We start from the raw sequence: 19,460 nt of genomic DNA, 5'->3' as shown, positions 1-19,460 counted from the left end.
TACTGGTGGAATTGAACTTGTGACATCATCTTCCCTGTTCACCTGTTCTGATTAGATCTGGGTGTCGCTATATAACCTGGCTTCTCTGTTAGATGCTTGCCGGTCAACAATGTTATCAGAAGCCTCTCTGTGCTTGTTCCTGCTCCCAGACATCTACTAGATAAGTTGGACATTCGTCCATGTTTTGTTTTTGTATTTTGGTTCCAGTTCACAGCTGCAGTTTCGTTACTGTGTCTGGAAAGCTCTTGTTGATCAGGAATTGCCACTCTGGTATTATGAGTTAATGCCAGAGTTCTAAAGTAATTTCTGGATGTGTTTTGTTAGGGTTTTCTACTGACCATGAAAGTATGCTTTCTGTCTTCTGCTATCTAGAAAGCGGACCTCAAATTTGCTAAAACTATTTTCCTGCTGCGTTTGTTGTTTCATCTCATATCACCGCCAATATATGTGGGGGGCCTCTGTCTCCTTTTTGGGCATTTCTCTAGAGGTGAGTCAGGTCTTATATTTCCCTCTGCTAGCATTATTTAGTTCTCCGGCCGGCGCTGGGCATATAGGGATAAAAAGTAGGACATGCTACCTGGCTACTTCTAGATGATGCGGTAGGTTTAGTTCATGGTCAGTATAGTTACATCTTCCAAGAGCTTGTTCCTATTGAGGCTTATGCTAGTTCTCTGGCCATGGAGATCATGACACTGGGCCCACCGGAGGATCCTCCGGTTCTCCGGTGGGCCAGTCCGAGCCTGCCCATAGGTGTGTTTGTTCTTGGGAAAGTGGTGTCCATGGGCAAGCCAGTCTCAGGAAGAACATATAGAAGGATGTTCCACTACAATATAGGAGGAGCTTTAAGGGTGGAGGGCATTTAGTAGGACTTGTTAGCCGGTAAGTACAGAGATCTGAGTGCAGAAGTCATGTCATTGCCAGTTACAGCGCTTAGGTCACTGTAGATACCGGTGAGCGCTCACCAGGCTTGCGGTGTGATCAGAGGCTGGCTGGCAAATTTTGGCTTGGGGGCAAGCACACAGCAGTGGCCCATGAGTAGCGGCCCATCCTTAAAGGGGTTGTCGGATCTTAAGCTCCATGTCTACAGTCACTATGTGTGAATTCTCATATCGTGCGCACTGTGCGCTGTGAAGATTCTCTGGTGTCGGCGCTGGGAACAGGTGGTCTTGTGACCGCAAGCATGCGATATGTATATTCCCAAACTCATTCCGACTAGATTGTTTTTGGCCTTGTTCAATACAGTTGCATTAGGCCATACAAGTCTAGTCGGCATGTGATGGAATGTATGCAAATCACAAGCTTGCAGTCACAAACCCGCCGAATAACCATAGCACTGCAAGCAATGTGAGAAGCACAAATCTGCAGTCAAATAGAATGACACAGAGTGAATGCATCAATGACACACACACAGGCACAGCCCCACTGTATAATGACACACACACGCAGTTCTCGCACACACACAGCTCTCACACACACACGTAGCCCTCACACACGCAGCTCACACACACAGCTCATACACCTGCAGCTCACACACACGCAGCCCTCACACACACAGCTCACACACACGCAGCTCACACACACACAAAGCTCACACACACAAAGCTCTCACACACGCGCAGCTTATACACACGCAGCTTATACACACGCAGCTCACACACACAGCTCAAACACACACACAGCTCTTACACACACACACACATGCAGCTCTCACACACACATGCAGCTCTCACACACACATGCAGCTCTCACACACACATGCAGCTCACACACACGCAGCTTATACACACGCAGCTCTCACACACACACGCAGCTCACACACACATGCAGCTCACACACACACGCAGCTCACACACGCAGCTCACACACACGCAGCTCACACACACAAGCAGCTCTCAAACACACACACAGCTCACATACACGCAGCTCTCACACACACGCAGCTCACACACACGCAGTTCTCACACACAGCTCTCACACACAGATGCAGCTCTTACACTACCATGCAGCTCACACACACACGCAGCCCACACACACAGCTCTCACACACACACGCAGCTCACACACACGCAACTCACACACACACAGCTCTCACACATATGCAGCTCTCACACACGCAGCTCTCACACACAGCTCACACACATGCAGCTCACACACACGCAGCTCTCACACACGCAGCTCTCACACACGCAGCTCACACATGTAGCTCTCACACACACACGTAGCTCTCACACGGAGCTCACACACACGCAGCTCTCACACACACGCAGCTGACACACACATGCAGCTCACACACATGCAGTTCACACACATGTGCAGCTCAAACACACACACGCAGCTCTCACACACACGCAGCTCTCACACACACACGTAGCTCTCACACACACGCAGCTCTCACACACGCAGCTCACACACACACGCAGCTCACACACACACGCAGCTCACACACACACGCAGCTCACACACACGCAGCTCACACACAAAGCTCTCACACACACACGCAGCTCTCACACACACGTAGCTCTCACACACACACAGCTCACACAAGCAGCTCTCACACACGCAGCTCACACACTCACACACGCAGCTCACACACACACGCAGCTCTCTCACACACAGCTCACACACACACGCAGCTCACACACACACACAGCTCACACACACGCAGCTCACACACACACGCAGCTCACACACACACAAAGCTCTCACACACGCACAGCTTATACACATGCAGCTCACACACACACACACACACGCAGCTCTCACACACACACATGCAGCTCACACACACATGCAGCTCACACACACACGCAGCTCACACACACTAGATACCTCATACACACCTCACACACTCTCCTCTGTGGTGCAGGGGTGGCTGATGTCTATGTTCAGCTCTTCAGTTTCACCTGCTCACAGCAGCACTATCCCAGCACATCTCCCGATCTCTCCTCTGCCAGGATAGCAAATAAGAGCACTAGAAGCCAGAGCTTCTATCTTCCTGGGAGCTCCACTTGCACACACAGGAGGTATGCTGACCTTTCATCTTGATTGATGCTGGCTCTCTCCTTCAGAGTGGCAGTGCCGCACAGGAGGACAGGAGCCTGCTCATCAGATACTGCTGCAGCCTGCATGTCGGGGAGGCTGGTGGGATGATGCAACCGCGCACTACAGGTGTGCTATGTTTTACAATCACTGCCAGTCCTCCAGTGGCCCTGTGCAGCTGCTTAAGCCTCTTTCACACTTCCGTCTTTCACCTCCCGTCATAATGCGTAGTTTTGTAAAAAAAATGGATCCTGCGATTTTGCCCGCAGGATGCATTTTTTTTCTCATAGACTTGTATTAGCAACGGATTGTGACAGATGGTCACATGTTTCGTCCTTCGTGCACTGGATCTGTCGTAAAATTACTGTCCGTCGGGCAGAGAAAACACACAGAGGAACATTTTTTCTGCACGGGACGCCGGAATGTAAGAATATCATGATTTTTTGGTTTTTTTAAATTATTTTTATCATGGGTTGTGTTGTGTATGCGTTTTCGCAGCGAAAAACCGTGGTGAAGACGCATACACAACGTGTGCACATAGCCTTCTAGGCTCCAGTGCATCCGTTTTTTATAATCAGCACAAAATTCAACATTTTGATGGATCCTGTGCAGATTGTAAAAACGGAAGTGTGAAAGAGGCCTTAGGCACCGACCCGGGGGCATATGCATTCCTGCCACCCAGCCCAGCCCGCCCCTGGGTGTGACGTTATCCAGCTGTGAGTACATGTCACTGGATAAAGACCCGTGAGCGCTCACAGCTGGGCAGTTGGCAGTACAGGCGATAGGTTTGTCATCCCACCACGGTCACCAATGACCTGTGGCTGCCATATTTGTTGTAATTGTCCTGCTTTGACACAAGCAACTAAAAATGGGAGATTCCAGTAGCTGGCTAAAAAAAAAAATAGTAAAAAAAAAATACACCAGCTAATTTAAAGAAATACTTTTTAATATATATTTTTAACATAAATTCTAAACTAAAAAAAAAAGAAATTGAGAGACCTTCCCTTTAACAAGCTGCATCACTGAGCCACCGTGAGTGAAGACTATTCTTCCCTTACATAATGGTCCAGTATAACAGACAGAAGCTGAGCATTTCCATAGACGAGCACTGCCCTGAGCACTGCATACTCTGAGCGTCCCTCCACAATAGCTCTCTGATTGGCCAATACAGCCTGTGATCTCTCCTTCATACTACGAGAATGAAAATTTCAGAGCAGCACTCATGCAGTCCCATATGGTCTAGCGGTTAGGATTCCTGGTTTTCACCCAGGCGGCCCGGGTTCGACTCCCGGTATGGGAATGTTAATTTTTTTGAATTTATATATCTATTATTGTGATTGCAACACATATTTGAATTAGGTTGTATTCTTATACATTTTACTAAATTAATTATTTTATAAACTAATTGTGAGATGTATTTTATGATATTGTAATTCATTCTCATAAAAAAAAAGATATGTGTTCATCACACGAACTATAGCTGTGAAATCATAAATTATACATACATTTCTAGTCCAGAAATAAAACAAAAAATTTAATGTGCCCCGTGTGAGGATCGAACTCACGACCTTCAGATTATGAGACTGACGCGCTACCTACTGCGCTAACGAGGCAGCTTGTAAAACTATACTGATACACTCTGTAGTGTTCTAATGCAGACGGACAGAACACAGGGTGAAGGTGGGCAATGACAACCAACAATGTCAAGGGAGAGTCACAGCCACCATATATGGTAGATATACTGTGACAGTGACACTATCTATAGAAATATATTAATATATATATCTAATAGTCACTGTCACAGTATATCTATAGATATACATTTATATATATATATATATAATAGTAATTATATATATGTATTTTCATATCTTTATCTATCGTAATGTATCTATACATACATGCACTTTCTGCTCTGTTCTATATCATTTCCTCTAAGAATGTTAAAAATCTAATCAGCTATTCCCATATGGTCTAGCGGTTAGGATTCCTGGTTTTCACCCAGGCGGCCCGGGTTCGACTCCCGGTATGGGAAGAAGTTTCTTTTTTTTTTTTTTTTTTTTTTAATTTATATATTACTGTACCTGCATATTATGTAACAGCGGGGAGGTGAAATCAGCACATACCTGAAAATGCACTGGGGTGAAGACATGGAGTGTTCCTCATAGTTTATTCTGTGTGTGTTAGACCTTCACAAACTTTTGGTTTTAAAAACATTGCACAAGGATGGTGTTTTATCACATTCTTTGGAGGCCACTGTTACATGTTGATAAAAAAACACTATTGTGAGGGGTCTACAGCATGTTGTTATAAGGCACTGTGCCTATTATGAGAGATCTGTAGCATGTGTTGCAATAAGTCACTGTGACTATTATGAGGACACTATAGGATGTGTTGTTATAAGGTACTGTGACTATTATGAGGACACTATATGGATGTCAGACATATATACCATCCTCCAAACCTTTGAGGACTCCACCAAGATGGTGAGAGGGCATGACGCCATAATTAGCATCACCATCTCTGTGTTCTGAAACGCTCTCTGCTCACAATCAAAGAGGATGCATTGCAGGTGGAGCACGATGAGATGGAGCAAGGAACCATACAGGATGATTACACACAGCCCAGCCTCATCTCATCCCAATGTGGATTGGGTGACAAGGAAGAGGAGGAAGAACAGGAGCTAGTTTCTTGTGATATAGACGGTACTACCTGCACAACTGTCATTCCGTCTGTTCAGCATGGATGGCCTGAGGACAGGGAGGAGGAGGAAGAGGAGAGCATGGCCTCTTGGTGAGAACACAGAAGTCTTGCCTGTTAGCAGTCTGGCATGCATGGCTGAGTTTATGTTACGCTGCCTTTGCCAAGACCCTCGCATTCTCAAAATTTTGGCTGATAGCCATTACTGGTTGGTGACATTTCCAGACCCACACTACAAGGAGAACTTTCTATCTCTTATTCCTGTGGTGGACAGGCCTACTAAAATGGGGCAGTACCAGAGGGCCCTTGTTGCGGAATTATTAAAAAAATTTCCATCTGAAAACGCTGGTGGCAGAGGTCACAGTTCGTTGGACAACCAAGGACTACAAGAGAGACAACTCCAATCCAGCAGAGGCAGGAGAACACTGTCAAAGTTCTGGGAGAGATTTCTCAGACCCTCCCATCGTGCCAGCACAGAGGCAAGGGGTACTCCCAAAAGGAATGCAAAGTTTGGGAAGATGCTGAGGGAGTACCTTGCTGACTGTACCAACGTCCTCCGTGATTCCTCTGTGCCTTATAATTATTGGGTATCCAAGCTGGACACGTGGCATGAACTGGCTCTCTATGCCTTGGAGGTCCTGGCCTCCCCTGTTGCTAGTGTTCTGTCAGAGCGGGTATTTAGTGCCGCTGGTGGAATTATAACAGATAAGCGCAGGCTGACTGTTATAAAAATGAACAAGGTCTGGATTGGGCCAGACTTCTCAACACCACCAAATGATAGCAGTGTAACAAACTCAAATCCAGTGTCTTTTTTTGGGGGGGGGAAGTTTATTCCCATACACCTCTTCACACCCACACATGAGTATACGCTTCCTGATTTTGGCTATTTGCTGTTGTTCTCCTCCTTCTCCTCATCCACCACCACCACCATATCACCAGGGTGAACCTGGTCTGTGAAGCAACACCCACATAATTTTTTTGAAGGGTGTTGATGACGCCCGTAAAAAAAAAATTGTTATACAGCATGTTCATGTATACCCCCTGGGGTAAATATGCTTGCCAGCCCATACACTTAGTGAATGGGCATTACAAGTATAGGAGACCCGCTCCTTTTAATGGGAATATTTTTTTTTTGAGGCCCTCCTCCATGTTTCTTCCAAAGGGCTTTGGAGTGCTTCCCAATTTTTGGCAGCCGTTCCTAATAATGGGAACATAGTTTTTAATGGGGTAATCCTCTACGTCTCTTCCAAGGGGCATTGGAGTAGGTCCAAATTTTTGGCAGCTTTTGCATTCACTGCATAGGAAAACACTATGGGAGATCCACTTCCTAATAATGGGAACATTGTTTTTAGAAGGCCCTCCTGTACATCTCTTCAAAGGGGTATTGGGGTACGTCCAAATTTTGGGCAGCCCTGCCACTCACTGCACACTCAATAACAGTATAGGAGACCCACTGTTTAATAATGGGAACAGCAAAGCATAGCCAGCTGATGGATGAACAGTAAAGGTCGCCTGATGGCCCTATAAAAATAGGTTCTGTGACTTTCAGAGTCCCTCCTTTATAAATGAAACAGGATGTGCAGGGCCCCAGAGACCTGGTCGTTGCAGTATTGTCGCTCCGCCGCTAAGGGGAGTGATGGTACGTCTGATGGCACTAAAGGAGTTCACCTGACCAGGCATCACAGACACACATTACACTTCACACTCCGGCCACCAGGGGGAGCAAAAGGTTCTATGTATTAGGCCACTCCTCACACTCTGGTAAAACTGGGGGTTGGATAGGAAGTTAAGGAGAAGCTGACTGGGTTTTGACCAGGTAACATCTAGTGAGAGGAGAGCGTTACTTGGGAGGATTCAGGGGGGTCCCTGTCAGGGGTGGGATCCTGACAGTGGCCTAGCACAGGACAGATCGTTACAGAGCCGTGCCTGCACCTCATTGTGGTGGCATCTTAAGAAAGGACACGAAGCGAAGTATATTGTGGAAAAGTGAGAAACGAGATCACAGCACAAAGGCGATAGAACCAGAAGGAGTCGTGCCCCGAGATTGGCAACATCCTTCTGAGGCGCGTAGCCGGCGGCCGGAACGCCGAGGAAGTAATAGACTCTACGCATTACTTTGAACTACGGCAGGGCAGTTAACTTTAGGTTGGCTGTCTCACCTTTTATACCTAATGAAGACAACGGAGGCAATTGTGGGAGAGGGGCGTCTCTAGGGTCCCTATAAAATAACTCCAGGCCTACCCCATCATACGGGTGCGTCCTATCCATATCATCCGGGGGACGGAGAGAGAAAGAACAGAAACATACACGACAGTTGTGAGGACTATCCCGTGGTGCTCAGCAGGGAAGTACTACAACACCAAGGGACTAGTAGGTAGGCTACTGATTCCACCTGCAAAGGGAACTCTGGATGTGCCTTCGGACCGGCCGGTCTCAGTCAGCCCTGTTAACAGTGCTCTGGATGGCGGAAGCCGAAGCCTTCAGTAAAGAGGTAAAGACACTGCAACCCTGTGTCCTCGTTATTTACTGCGACCTACACCTTGTCACCTACATCTTTAATTGGGCGCCCCTTAGCAGGGCCACGGACCGGGTCAGGCCACCGTGACATCCCCAGAACCGAGAGACCTGGTACCGAGTACCCCGCTGCCATGCGTCTGGGGGCCGCTCCAATTGTGTCTGATGATGTGTCACACACCACATGACCAGACAAGGTTGTAAAATGGTATTTCCCAGTGAATTCATTTGTCTTGGTTGAAAGCAATGCCAAAGTTCAAAAACGCATCAAAAACGCATCAAAAACGCTGCGTGTGAACATAGCCCAATGTGTGGAGGAACATTTTTGGTTTTGGTTATTTATTTTGCCTTATATACAAGTCATTACCCTGGAAAGGATGTACCTTAACATATTTCCCAGGAAAATCCATTTTAGTTATGTTTTTGCATTTTTTATTGCGAGTCTATAAAGTGGCATCACACTCTGACGTTGTTCACAGCAGTGACCTGGGAGTCAGAAATGCTTCCCCATGCTGTTCCCATGTCATCTGAGCACTGTTCCCATCGATTTCCGTTATTTATAGTCCCTCTGCAGACCGCTGGAGAGGGGCCGCCGAAAAAAATGCTCTAATTTACCATAGACTTACATTGGGCTCGTTGCTTGGGTCGAGCACCCGAGCATTCCAATCTGCTCAACCCGAGCAACGAACACCCGAGCATTTTATCGCTCACCCATCACTAACAGAGAGCTGTTGGCTCCCTATCCACCTTTGGACCTGTGTGACTGAGTCTAATTGCAGCAGGCACAATGACATCTCTAAATTGCGCTTGCTGCAAAAGGCCTCACACATGCAGCATAGAGCATAGCAATTCAGTCCATCAGTGGAACGGGGCTAGACGAGTTGCTTATTATCTCATCAGTTTACTTCTAGGAGGCTGTGGGGGCTATAACACTGTTGGGCTGTGGGAGAATCATACGGTTTTGGGAGTCACTGTAGTGACTGCAATGTGAGTATATGTGGAAACTCTGGGAGCATCATACTGTATTATGGATGTATTATACTGTGTTGGGGGCACCTTCATGCGATTATACTTTGCTGGGGGCACTGTTTTGACATTCTAGTGTGTGAGGAGGGGTCAATGTATGGGAATTCATTGTAATTCATTGCTGAGAGACAAAGAAAACCCTATATTAAGGGTCACCAATCTAACCCAAGAAGAGGTACGAAACCAGCTAAATAAGATTAAAATCGATAAATTTCGGGGTCCGGATGGCATACACCCATGAGTACTAAGAGAACTAAGTAATGCAGTAGACAAACCATTATTTTGGGACTCTATAGCGACAGGGTCTTTTCCACAGGATGGGCGCATAGCAAATGTGATATTTATATCGAAAAAGGGCTCTAAAAGTGAACCTGGAAATTATAGGCCAGTAAGTCTAACCTCTATTGTTGGTAAAATATTTGAAGGATTTCTAAGGGATGTTAATCTGGATTATCTAAATGAGAATAACTGGTTAACTCCATATCAGCATGGGTTTATGAGGAATCGCTCGTCAAACCAATCTATTCAGCTTTTATTAAGAGGTAAGCTATACAGTCATGGCCAAAAATTTTGAGAATGAGACAAATATTAATTTTTCCAAAGTCTACTGCTTCATTTTTTCTAATGGCAATTTGCATATACTCCTGAATGTCAGAGTGATCAGCTTAACAGCAATTACTGTACTTGCAAAGTCAATATTTGCCCAGAAAATGAACTTTAACCCCCAAAACACATTTCAACATCATTGCAGTCCTGCCTTAAAAGGAGCAGCTAACATCGTTTTAGTGATTGATCCATTAACACAGGTGTGGGTGTTGATGAGGACAGGGCTGGCGATCAATCAGTCATGATTAAGTAAGAATGACATCACTGGACACTTTAAAAGGAGGCTGGTGCTTGGTATCATTGTTTCTCTTCAGTTAACCATGGTTATCTCTAAAGAAACACGTGCAGCCATCATTGCACTGCACAAAAATGGCCTAACAGGGAAGAGTATCGCAGCTACAAAGATTGCACTTCAGTCAACAATCTATCGCATCATCAAGAACTTCAAGGAGAGAGCTTCCATTGTTGTCAAAGAGGCTCCAGGGCGCCCAAGAAAGACCAGCAAGCACCAGGACCGTATCTTAAAACTGATTCAGCTGCGGGATCGGACTCCCAGCAGTGCCGAGCTTGCTCAGGAATGGCAGCAGGCTGGTGTGAGTGCTTCTGCACGCACGGTGAGGCGGAGACACTTTAAGCAAGGCCTGGTTTCAAGGAGGGCAGCAAAGAAGCCACTTCTCTCCAGAAAAAACATCAGGGACCTACTGATATTCTGCAAAGGTACAGGGAGTGGACTGCTGAGGACTGGGGCAAAGTCATTTTCTCTGATGAATCCCCTTTTCGATTGTTTGGGACATCTGGAAAACAGCTTATTCGGAGAAGAGGTGAGCGCTACCACCAGTCTTGTCTCATGCCAACTGTAAAGCATCCTGAAACCATTCATGTGTGGGGTTGCTTCTCAGCCTAGGGAGTCGGCTCACTCACAGTCTTGCCCAAAAACACAGCCATGAATAAAGAATGGTACCAGAATGTCCTCCAAGAGCAACTTCTCCCAACCGTCCAAGAGCAGTTTGGCGCCCAACAATGCCTTTTCCAGCATGATGGAGCACCTTGCCATAAAGCAAAGGTGATAACTAAATGGCTCATGGAACAAAACAAAGATATTGGGTCCATGGCCTGGAAACTCCCCAGATCTTAATCCCATTGAGAACTTGTGGTCAATCATCAAGAGACGGGTGGACAAACAAAAACCAACAAATTCAGGCAAAATGCAAGCATTGATTATGCAAGAATGGACTGCTATCAGTCAGGATTTGGTCCAGAAGTTGATTGAGAGCATGCCAGGGAGAATTGCAGAGGTTTTGAAGAAGAAGGGTCAACACTGCAAATATTGACTTGCTGCATTAACTCATTCTAACTGTCAATATAACCTATTGGTACTCATAATATGATTGCAATTATATTTATGTATGTGATATAAACATCAGACAAACACTAATAAAAACCAGAGGGCAGCAGATCATGTGAAAATATAATTTTGGTGTCAATCTCAAAACTTTTGGCCATGACTGTAGACTGGACCAAAGTGAGTCATTGGACGTGGTAGATCTTGATTTATCCAAAGCGTTTGATACCGTGCCACACAAGAGGTTGGTACACAAAATGAGAATGCTGGGTCTGGGGGAAAATGTGTGTAAATGGGTAAGTAACAGGCTTAGTGATAGAGAATATAACATTTATAACCACCCTCTGCTTTCTAACTGGGTCGCTGTGGCCAGTGGGGTACCGCAGGGGTCCGTGTTGGGACCTGTTCTCTTCAACATATTTATTAACGATCTGGTAGAAGGTTTACACAGCAAAATATTGATATTTGAAGATGATACAAAACTATGTGAAGCAGTCAATACAAGAGAAGATAGTATTCTGCTACAGATGGATCTGGATAAGTTGGAAACTTGGGCCGAGAGGTGGCAGATGCGGTTTAACAAAGATGAATGTAAGGTTATACACATGGGAAGAAGGAATCAATATCACCATTACACACTGACCGGGAAACCACTGGGTAAATCTGACATGGAGAAGGACTTGGGGATCCTACTTAATGATAAACTCACCTGGAGCAGCCAGTGCCAGGCAGCGGCTGCCAAGGCAAACAGGATCATGGGGTGCATTAAAAGAGGGCTGGATACACATGATGAGAGCATTATACTGCCTCTGTACAAATCCCTGGTTAGACCGCACATGGAGTACTGTGCACAGTTTTGGGCACCAGAGCTCAGGAAGGATATAATGGAACTAGAGCGAGTACAAAGGAGGGCAACACAATTAATAAAGAGGATGGAGGAACTACAATACCCAGAGAGATTAGCGTAAGATTATTTAGTCTAGAAAAAAGACGATTGAGGGGCAATCTAATAACCATGTAAAAGTAGATAAGGGGACAATACAAATATCTCTCCGAGGATCTGATTATACCAAGGAAGGTGACGGTCACAAGGGGGCATTCTCTGCGTCTGGAGGAGAGAAGGTTTTTCCACCAACATAGAAGAGGATTCTTTGCTGTTAGGGCAGTGAGAATCTGGAATTCCTTGCCTGGGGAGGTGGTGATGGCAAACTCAGTTGAAGGGTTAAAGAGAGACCTGGATGTCTTCCTGGAGCGTAACAATATTGTATCTTACAGTTATTTAGTTCTTTAGAAGGAGGTAGATCTGGGGATTTATTTTGACTGAACATAGGCTGAACTGGATGGACAAATGTATTTTTTTCGGCCTTGCTAACTACGTTACTATGAGCATCATACCCCTTTCAGAGCTCAAACAAAGTATCACAGAGGGTGAAAGCACGAAGGAACAAAATGATTATAAAAAAATAAGGGCAAAAAGTGCTGCAATACATGTACCTCTCTCCATCTTTATAAAGTGGAATGTATGGCTATGACTACGCCTTCTCCAAATAATTGTGGTTGACACTATAATGAAGGCACTAGAGCAAGTGTTATTATGGGGCACTGTAGGTATTATATGTTACAAATGGGACTACTGAGGTCACTTCATGGGATCTCCTTAGAATTTTAGCCATTTTTTCTCCATTCACTTCAATAGCAATAATCATTTTTTAATCCATTTACCCCCAAGGGTGGTTTGCATGCTTATGACCAGGTCAATTTTTACAATTCTGACCACTGTCCCTTTATGAAGTAATGACTTTGGAATGCTTCCATGGATCCTGGTGATTCTGGCAGTTTTCTCAAGATATATTGTACTTCATGATAGTGGTAAAATTTCTTTGATATTACCTGCGTTTATTTGTGAAAAAAAAAAACGGAAATCTGGTGAAAATTTTGCAATTTTCCAACTTTGAATTTTCATGCCCTTAAATCAAAGATATGTCACACAAAATACTTAATAAGTAACATTTCCCACATTTAATATTACAGTCATGAAGCACCAATATACTCTGTATATATGAGTGGTAAGTACCAACTCTCTCTAGGCACTCCTCGGGTGCCCTTCTGGGACTACTCCAAACCAATACATAGACAAGAAAACGGAGGAAAAAAGTCCACTTCAACATATTTAGAAAACAATATACAAAAGATTTATTAAATAATCAATACAAATACAAATATGTAAAATACAAAAACATGGGTGTATTGTTAATACCGCCATATAGCAGAAGACACATAGGAGGAAATGCGGCAATGACCAAGTCAGGGGGGGATTCACATATACACCTTTTGGGTGGCAGCGTCAGCTCAGAAAGTAAAGAGAATGTATGACCAAATACAATCACTACGTCTAAATCACATGGGGGGACCGAGTGAGGTGGGGAGAACACACCTGATCCATAATGGGTAAGCAGCAACTATATGTGCTTATGAAGATATGATCTTTGTACTTTGGGCTACCTGTGCCATGTGATTTAGACGTAGTGATTGTATTTGGTCATACATTCTCTTTACTTTCTGAGCTGACGCTGCCACCCAAAAGGTGTATATGTGAATCCCCCCCTGACTTGGTCATTGCCGCATTTCCTCCTATGTGTCTTCTGCTATATGGCGGTATTAACAATACACCCATGTTTTTGTATTTTACATATTTGTATTTGTATTGATTATTTAATAAATCTTTTGTATATTGTTTTCTAAATATGTTGAAGTGGACTTTTTTCCTCCGTTTTCTTGTCTATGAACATTTCCCACATGTCTACTTTACATCAGCACAATTTTGGAACCAAATTTTTTTGTTGTTGTTAGGGAGTTATAAAAAGCTAAAAGTTGACCAGCAATTTCTCATTTTTACAACACCATTAGTTTTTTTTTTTTTTTTTTTTAGGGACCACATCACATTTGAAGTCACTTTGAGGGGTCTATATGATAGAAAATACCCCAAAGTGACACCATCCTAAAACTGCACCCCTCAAGGTGCTCAAAACCACATTCAAGAAGTTTATCAACCCTTCAGGTGCTTCACAGGAATTTTTGGAATGTTTAAAAAAAGTTGGAACACTGAACGTTTTTGTTTTTTTTACAAAAAAAATTACTTCAGATCCAATTTGTTTTATTTTACCAAAGGGTAACAGGAGAAATTGGACCCAAAAGTTGTTTTACAATTTGTCCTAAGTACGCTGATACCCCATATGTGGGGGTAAACCACTGTTTGGGGGCGCATGGCAGAGCTCAAAAGTGAAGGAGCGCCGTTTGACTTTTCAATGCGAAATTGGCTGGAATTGAGATAGGACGCCATGTCGCATTTGGAGAGCCCCTGATATGCCTTAGGCCTCTTTCACACATGCGTCGTGTGATGTAGGTTGCAATCCATCGTTTTGGGCAAAAAACGGATCCTGCAAATGTGCTCGCACTCGCGTTTTTTTGCCCATTGACTTGCATTGCCGACGTAGTAGACTGGGCAGCGGATGCATTGAAAAACTGCATCCGCTGCCCACGTCGTGCATAAATTTCACAATGTGCGTCGGTACGTCGGTACGTCGCGCCAACGCATAGCGACGGACCTGTACCGACGCAAGTGTGAAAGTAGCCTTAACAGTGGAAACCCCCTCCCCAAGTGACAGCATTTTGGAAAGTACACCCCCTAAGGAACTTATTCAGATGTGTGGTGAGCACTTTGCACTCCCAAGTGCTTCACAGAAGTTTAAAATGTAGAGCCGTAAAAATAAAAAATCATTTTTTTCACAAAAATGATCTTGTTGCCCCCAATTTTTTATTTTCCCAATGGTAACAGGAGCAATTGGACCACAAAAGTTGTTGTCCAACTTGTCCTGAGTACGCTGATACCCCATATGTGGGGGTAAACCACTGTTTGGGCACACGGAGCTCGGAAGGGAAGAAGTGGCGTTTTGGAATGCAGACTTTGATGGAATGGTCTGCGGGCGTCACGTTGCGTTTGCAGAGCCCTGATGTACCTAAACAGTAGAAACCCCCCAAGTGACCCCACTTTGGAAACTAGACCCCCAAGGAACTTATCGAGATGTGTGGTGAGAACTTTGAACCCCCAAGTGTTTCACTACAGTTCATAACGCAGAGCCGTGAAAATAAAAAAAATAATTTTTCCCCACAAAAATGATTTTTTTAGCCCCAAAATTTTTATTTTACCAAGAGTAACAGGAGAAATTGACCCCAAAGTTGTTGTCCAATTTGTCCTGAGTACGCTGATACCCCATATGTGGGGTAAACCACTGTTTGGGCGCACGGCAGAGCTCGGAAGGGAAGGAGCACTGTTTTACTTTTTCAACGCAGAATTGGCTGGAATTGAGATCAGACGCCATGTAGTGGTTGGAGAGCCCCTGATGTGCCTAAACAGTGGAAACCCCCCAATTCTAACTGAAACCCTAAGACACCCCTAACCCTAATCCCAACCCTATCCCCAACCGTAAACCTAATCCAAACCCTAACTTTAGCCCCAACCCTACCCTAATGAGAAAATAGAAATAAAATACATTTTTTTCATTTATTTTTCCCTAACTAAGGGGGTGATGATCGGGGGTTTGATTTACTTTTTATAGCGGGTTTTTATGTTTGGCAGCTGTCACACTGGCTACGTTCACATTTGCGTTGTGCGATGTTGCGTCGGAGACGCAACGCACAATGCAAACAAAAACGCAACAAAACGCACGCAAAAACGCTGCGTTTTGCGACGCATGCGTCCTTTTTTGCCGAAATTTGGACGCAAAAAAAATGCAACATGCTGCGTTTTCTGCGCCCAACGCTTGCGGCCAAAAAACGCATGCGTCGCAAAACGCAGCACAACGTATGTCCATGCGCCCCCATGTTAAATATAGGGGTGCATGACGCAGCGGCGCCCGACGCTGCGTCGCACAACGCTAATGTGAACGTAGCCTAAAAGACGCTTTTTAGTGCAAAAAATATTTTTTGCGTCTCCACATTGTGAGAGCTATAATTTTTCCAGATTTTAGCCCACAGAGTCATGCGCGGTCTTGTTTTTTGCGGGACCAGTTGACATTTTTATTGGTACCATTTTTCGGACACATGACATTTTTTGATCGCTTTTTATTACGATTTTTTGGGAGACAGAATAAACAAAAACCAGCAATTCATGAATTTATACCATTCCGCGTGTGGTAAATTGATAAGGCAGTTTTATTATTCGGATCTGTACGATTACAGCGATACTTCATTTATATAATTTACTAGATGGTAGCCCGATTCTAACGCATCGGGTATTCTAGAATATGTATGTAGCTTATTTATGAAGGTTTTAGAATAATACATTGAATACACAGGATTCGGCCTGTCGGTGATTGTTCGCGGCCGGCCACGTAGTATATAGCAATGCAGGCATCATATCCCTGTTAAAAAAAAAAAAAAAAAAAGAAAAAAAGAATTAAAATAAAAAGTAGTTATACTCACCTTCCGTTGGCCCCCGGATCCAGGCGAAGCATTTACCGATGCTCCTCGGGCGCTCTGGTCCCAAGAGTGCATTGTGGTCTCGCGAGATGATGACGTAGCGGTCTCGCAAGACCGCTACATCATCTCGCGAGACTGCAATGCATGGACCGGTCACCGGAGCATCGCGAGGAGCAGGAAAGGCCTGGGCTGGATCCGGAAGGTGAGTATATAATGGATTTTTTTTTTTTTTTAAATTATTTTTAAACACCTTAATCCCATATGACGTACTATCCCGTCGAGGTGGGGTGGGCCTTAATTTCCACCGACGGGATAGTACGTCATATGCGATCGGCCGCGATCACGGGGGGAGCGCGGCCGGGTGTCAGCTGACTATCGCAGCTGACATCCGGCACTATGTGCCAGGAGCGGTCATGGACCACCCCCGGCACATTAACCCCCGGCACACTGCGATCAAAGATGATCGCAGTGTTCCGGCGGTATAGGGAAGCATCGCGCAGGGAGGGGGCTCCCTGTGTGCTTCCCTGAGACCCTCGGAGCAACGCGATCACATCGCGTTGCTATGAGGGTCTCTTACCTCCTCTCCCTGCAGTCCCCACAGGGCTGCATCCAGGTCCTGCAGGGAGTGGCTTACCAAGTGCCTGCTCAGAGCAGGCGCTTGGTAAGCCTGCAGCGCTGTTAGTCAGATCGCCGATCTGACGGAGTGCTGTGCAAACTGTCAGATCGGCGATCTGTGATGTCCCTCCCCCGGGACAAAGTAAAAAAAAAAATATATATATATATATATATATATATATATATATATATATATATATATATATATATATATATATATATATATATATATATATATATATATATATATATATATATATTTTCCCATAAATACATTTCTTTATCTAAATTAAAAAAAAATAAATAAATTAAAAGTACACACATTTAGTATTGCCGCGTCCGTAACGACCCGACCTATAAAACTGTCCCACTAGTTAACCCCTTCACCGAACACCGTAGGAAAAAAAAAAGAGGCAAAAAACGCTTTATTGTCATACCGCCGAACAAAAAGTGGAATAACATGGGATCAAAAAGACGGATATAAATAACCATGGTATCGCTGAAAACATCATCTTGTCCAGCAAAAAACGAGCCACCATACAGCATCATCAAAGAAAAAATAAAAAAGTTATAGTCCTCAGAATGAAGCGATGCCAAAATAATTATTCTATAAAATAGTTTTTATCGTATAATAGCGCCAAAACACAAAAAAATGATATAAATGAGGTATCACTGTAATCGTACTGACCCACGTTTGGTAAAATTGATAAAGCATTTTTATTCTTCGGAACGGTATAAACGCCCCCCAAAAGAAATTCATGAATAGCTGTTTTTTTGTCGTTCTGCCTCACAAAAATCAGAATAAAAAGCGATCAAAAACTGTCACATGTCCAAAAATGTTACCAATAAAAACGTTAACTCGTCCCGCAAAAAACAAGACCTTACATGACTCTGTGGACCAAAATAAGGAAAAATTATAGGTCTCAAAATGTGGAGACACAAAAACTTTGCTATAAAAAGTCTTTTAGTGTGTGACAGCTGCCAATCATAAAAATCCGCTATAAAAGTAAATCAAACCCCCCCTTCATCACCCCCTTAGTTAGGGAAAAATAATAAAATGAAAAAAAAAATGTATTTATTTCCATTTTCCCATTAGGGCTAGGGCTAGGGTTAGGGCTAGGGCTAGGGTTGGGGCTAGGGCTAGGGCTGGGGCTAAAGTTAGGGTTAGGGCTAAAGTTAGGGGTTGGATTACATTTACGGTTGGGATTAGGATAATAATAATAATAATAATAATATTATTATTAATTTTATTTATATAGCGCCAACATATTCCGCAGCGCTTTACAACTTATAGAGGGGACTTGTACAGACAATAGACATTACAGCATAACAGAAATCACAGTTCAAAATAGATACCAAGAGGAATGAGGGCCCTGCTCGCAAGCTTACAAACTATGAGGAAAAGGGGAGACACGAGAGGTGGATGGTAACAATTGCTTTAGTTATTTGGACCAGCCATAGTGTAAGGCTCGGGTGTTCATGTAAAGCTACATGAACCAGTTAACAGCCTAAGTATGTAACAGTACAGACACAGAGGCTATTGACTGCATAAAGTGTATGAGAACACGATGTGAGGAACCTGATTATGTTTTTTTTTTTTTAAATTAGGCCACACAGGGATAGTTAGGTTAATGCATTGAGGCGGTAGGCCAGTCTGAACAAATGGGTTTTTAGGGCACGCTTAAAACTGTGGGGATTGGGGATTAATCGTATTAACCCCTTAAGCCCGTATGACGTACTATACCGTCGAGGTGGGGTGGGCCTTAATTCCCGGTGACGGGATAGTACGTCATACGCGATCGGCCGCGCTCACGGGGGGAGCGCGGCCGATCGCGGCCGGGTGTCGGCTGCATATCGCAGCTGACATCCGGCACTATGTGCCAGGAGCGGTCACGGACCGCCCCCGGCACATTAACCCCCGGCACACCGCGATCAAACATGATCGCGGTGTACCGGCGGTACAGGGAAGCATCGCGCAGGGAGGGGGCTCCCTGCGTGCTTACCTGAGACGATCGGTACAAGGTGATGTACTCACCTCGTACCGAACGTCTTCTCCCTGCAGGCCCCGGATCCAAAATGGCCGAGGGGCTGTATCCGGGTCCTGCAGGGAGCACTTCCGGGTCGGAGCAGGCTGCAGATG

The 19,460-nt window shown here is 44.6% G+C and overlaps 3 non-coding genes across 3 annotated transcripts; 2 read left to right on the top strand and 1 right to left on the bottom strand.

Annotated features, from left to right (window-relative positions):
• The first annotated feature begins 4,267 nt into the window (after window positions 1–4,267).
• TRNAE-UUC (transfer RNA glutamic acid (anticodon UUC)) lies at window positions 4,268–4,339 on the top strand. The gene has a single exon. It is a non-coding gene; the product is annotated as a tRNA-Glu (tRNA).
• A 240-nt stretch (window positions 4,340–4,579) lies between these two features.
• On the bottom strand, window positions 4,580–4,652 carry TRNAM-CAU (transfer RNA methionine (anticodon CAU)). The gene has a single exon. It is a non-coding gene; the product is annotated as a tRNA-Met (tRNA).
• Window positions 4,653–5,002: 350 nt separating this feature from the next.
• Window positions 5,003–5,074, top strand: TRNAE-UUC (transfer RNA glutamic acid (anticodon UUC)). Its single transcript has one exon. It is a non-coding gene; the product is annotated as a tRNA-Glu (tRNA).
• Window positions 5,075–19,460: the final 14,386 nt, after the last annotated feature.

Source organism: Ranitomeya variabilis, chromosome 5, assembly GCF_051348905.1.
Source record: "Ranitomeya variabilis isolate aRanVar5 chromosome 5, aRanVar5.hap1, whole genome shotgun sequence".
NCBI classification, from domain to species: Eukaryota; Metazoa; Chordata; class Amphibia; order Anura; family Dendrobatidae; genus Ranitomeya; species Ranitomeya variabilis.
Note: the sequence above shows the minus strand (reverse complement) of the source record. Positions and strands in the feature narration are given on the sequence as shown.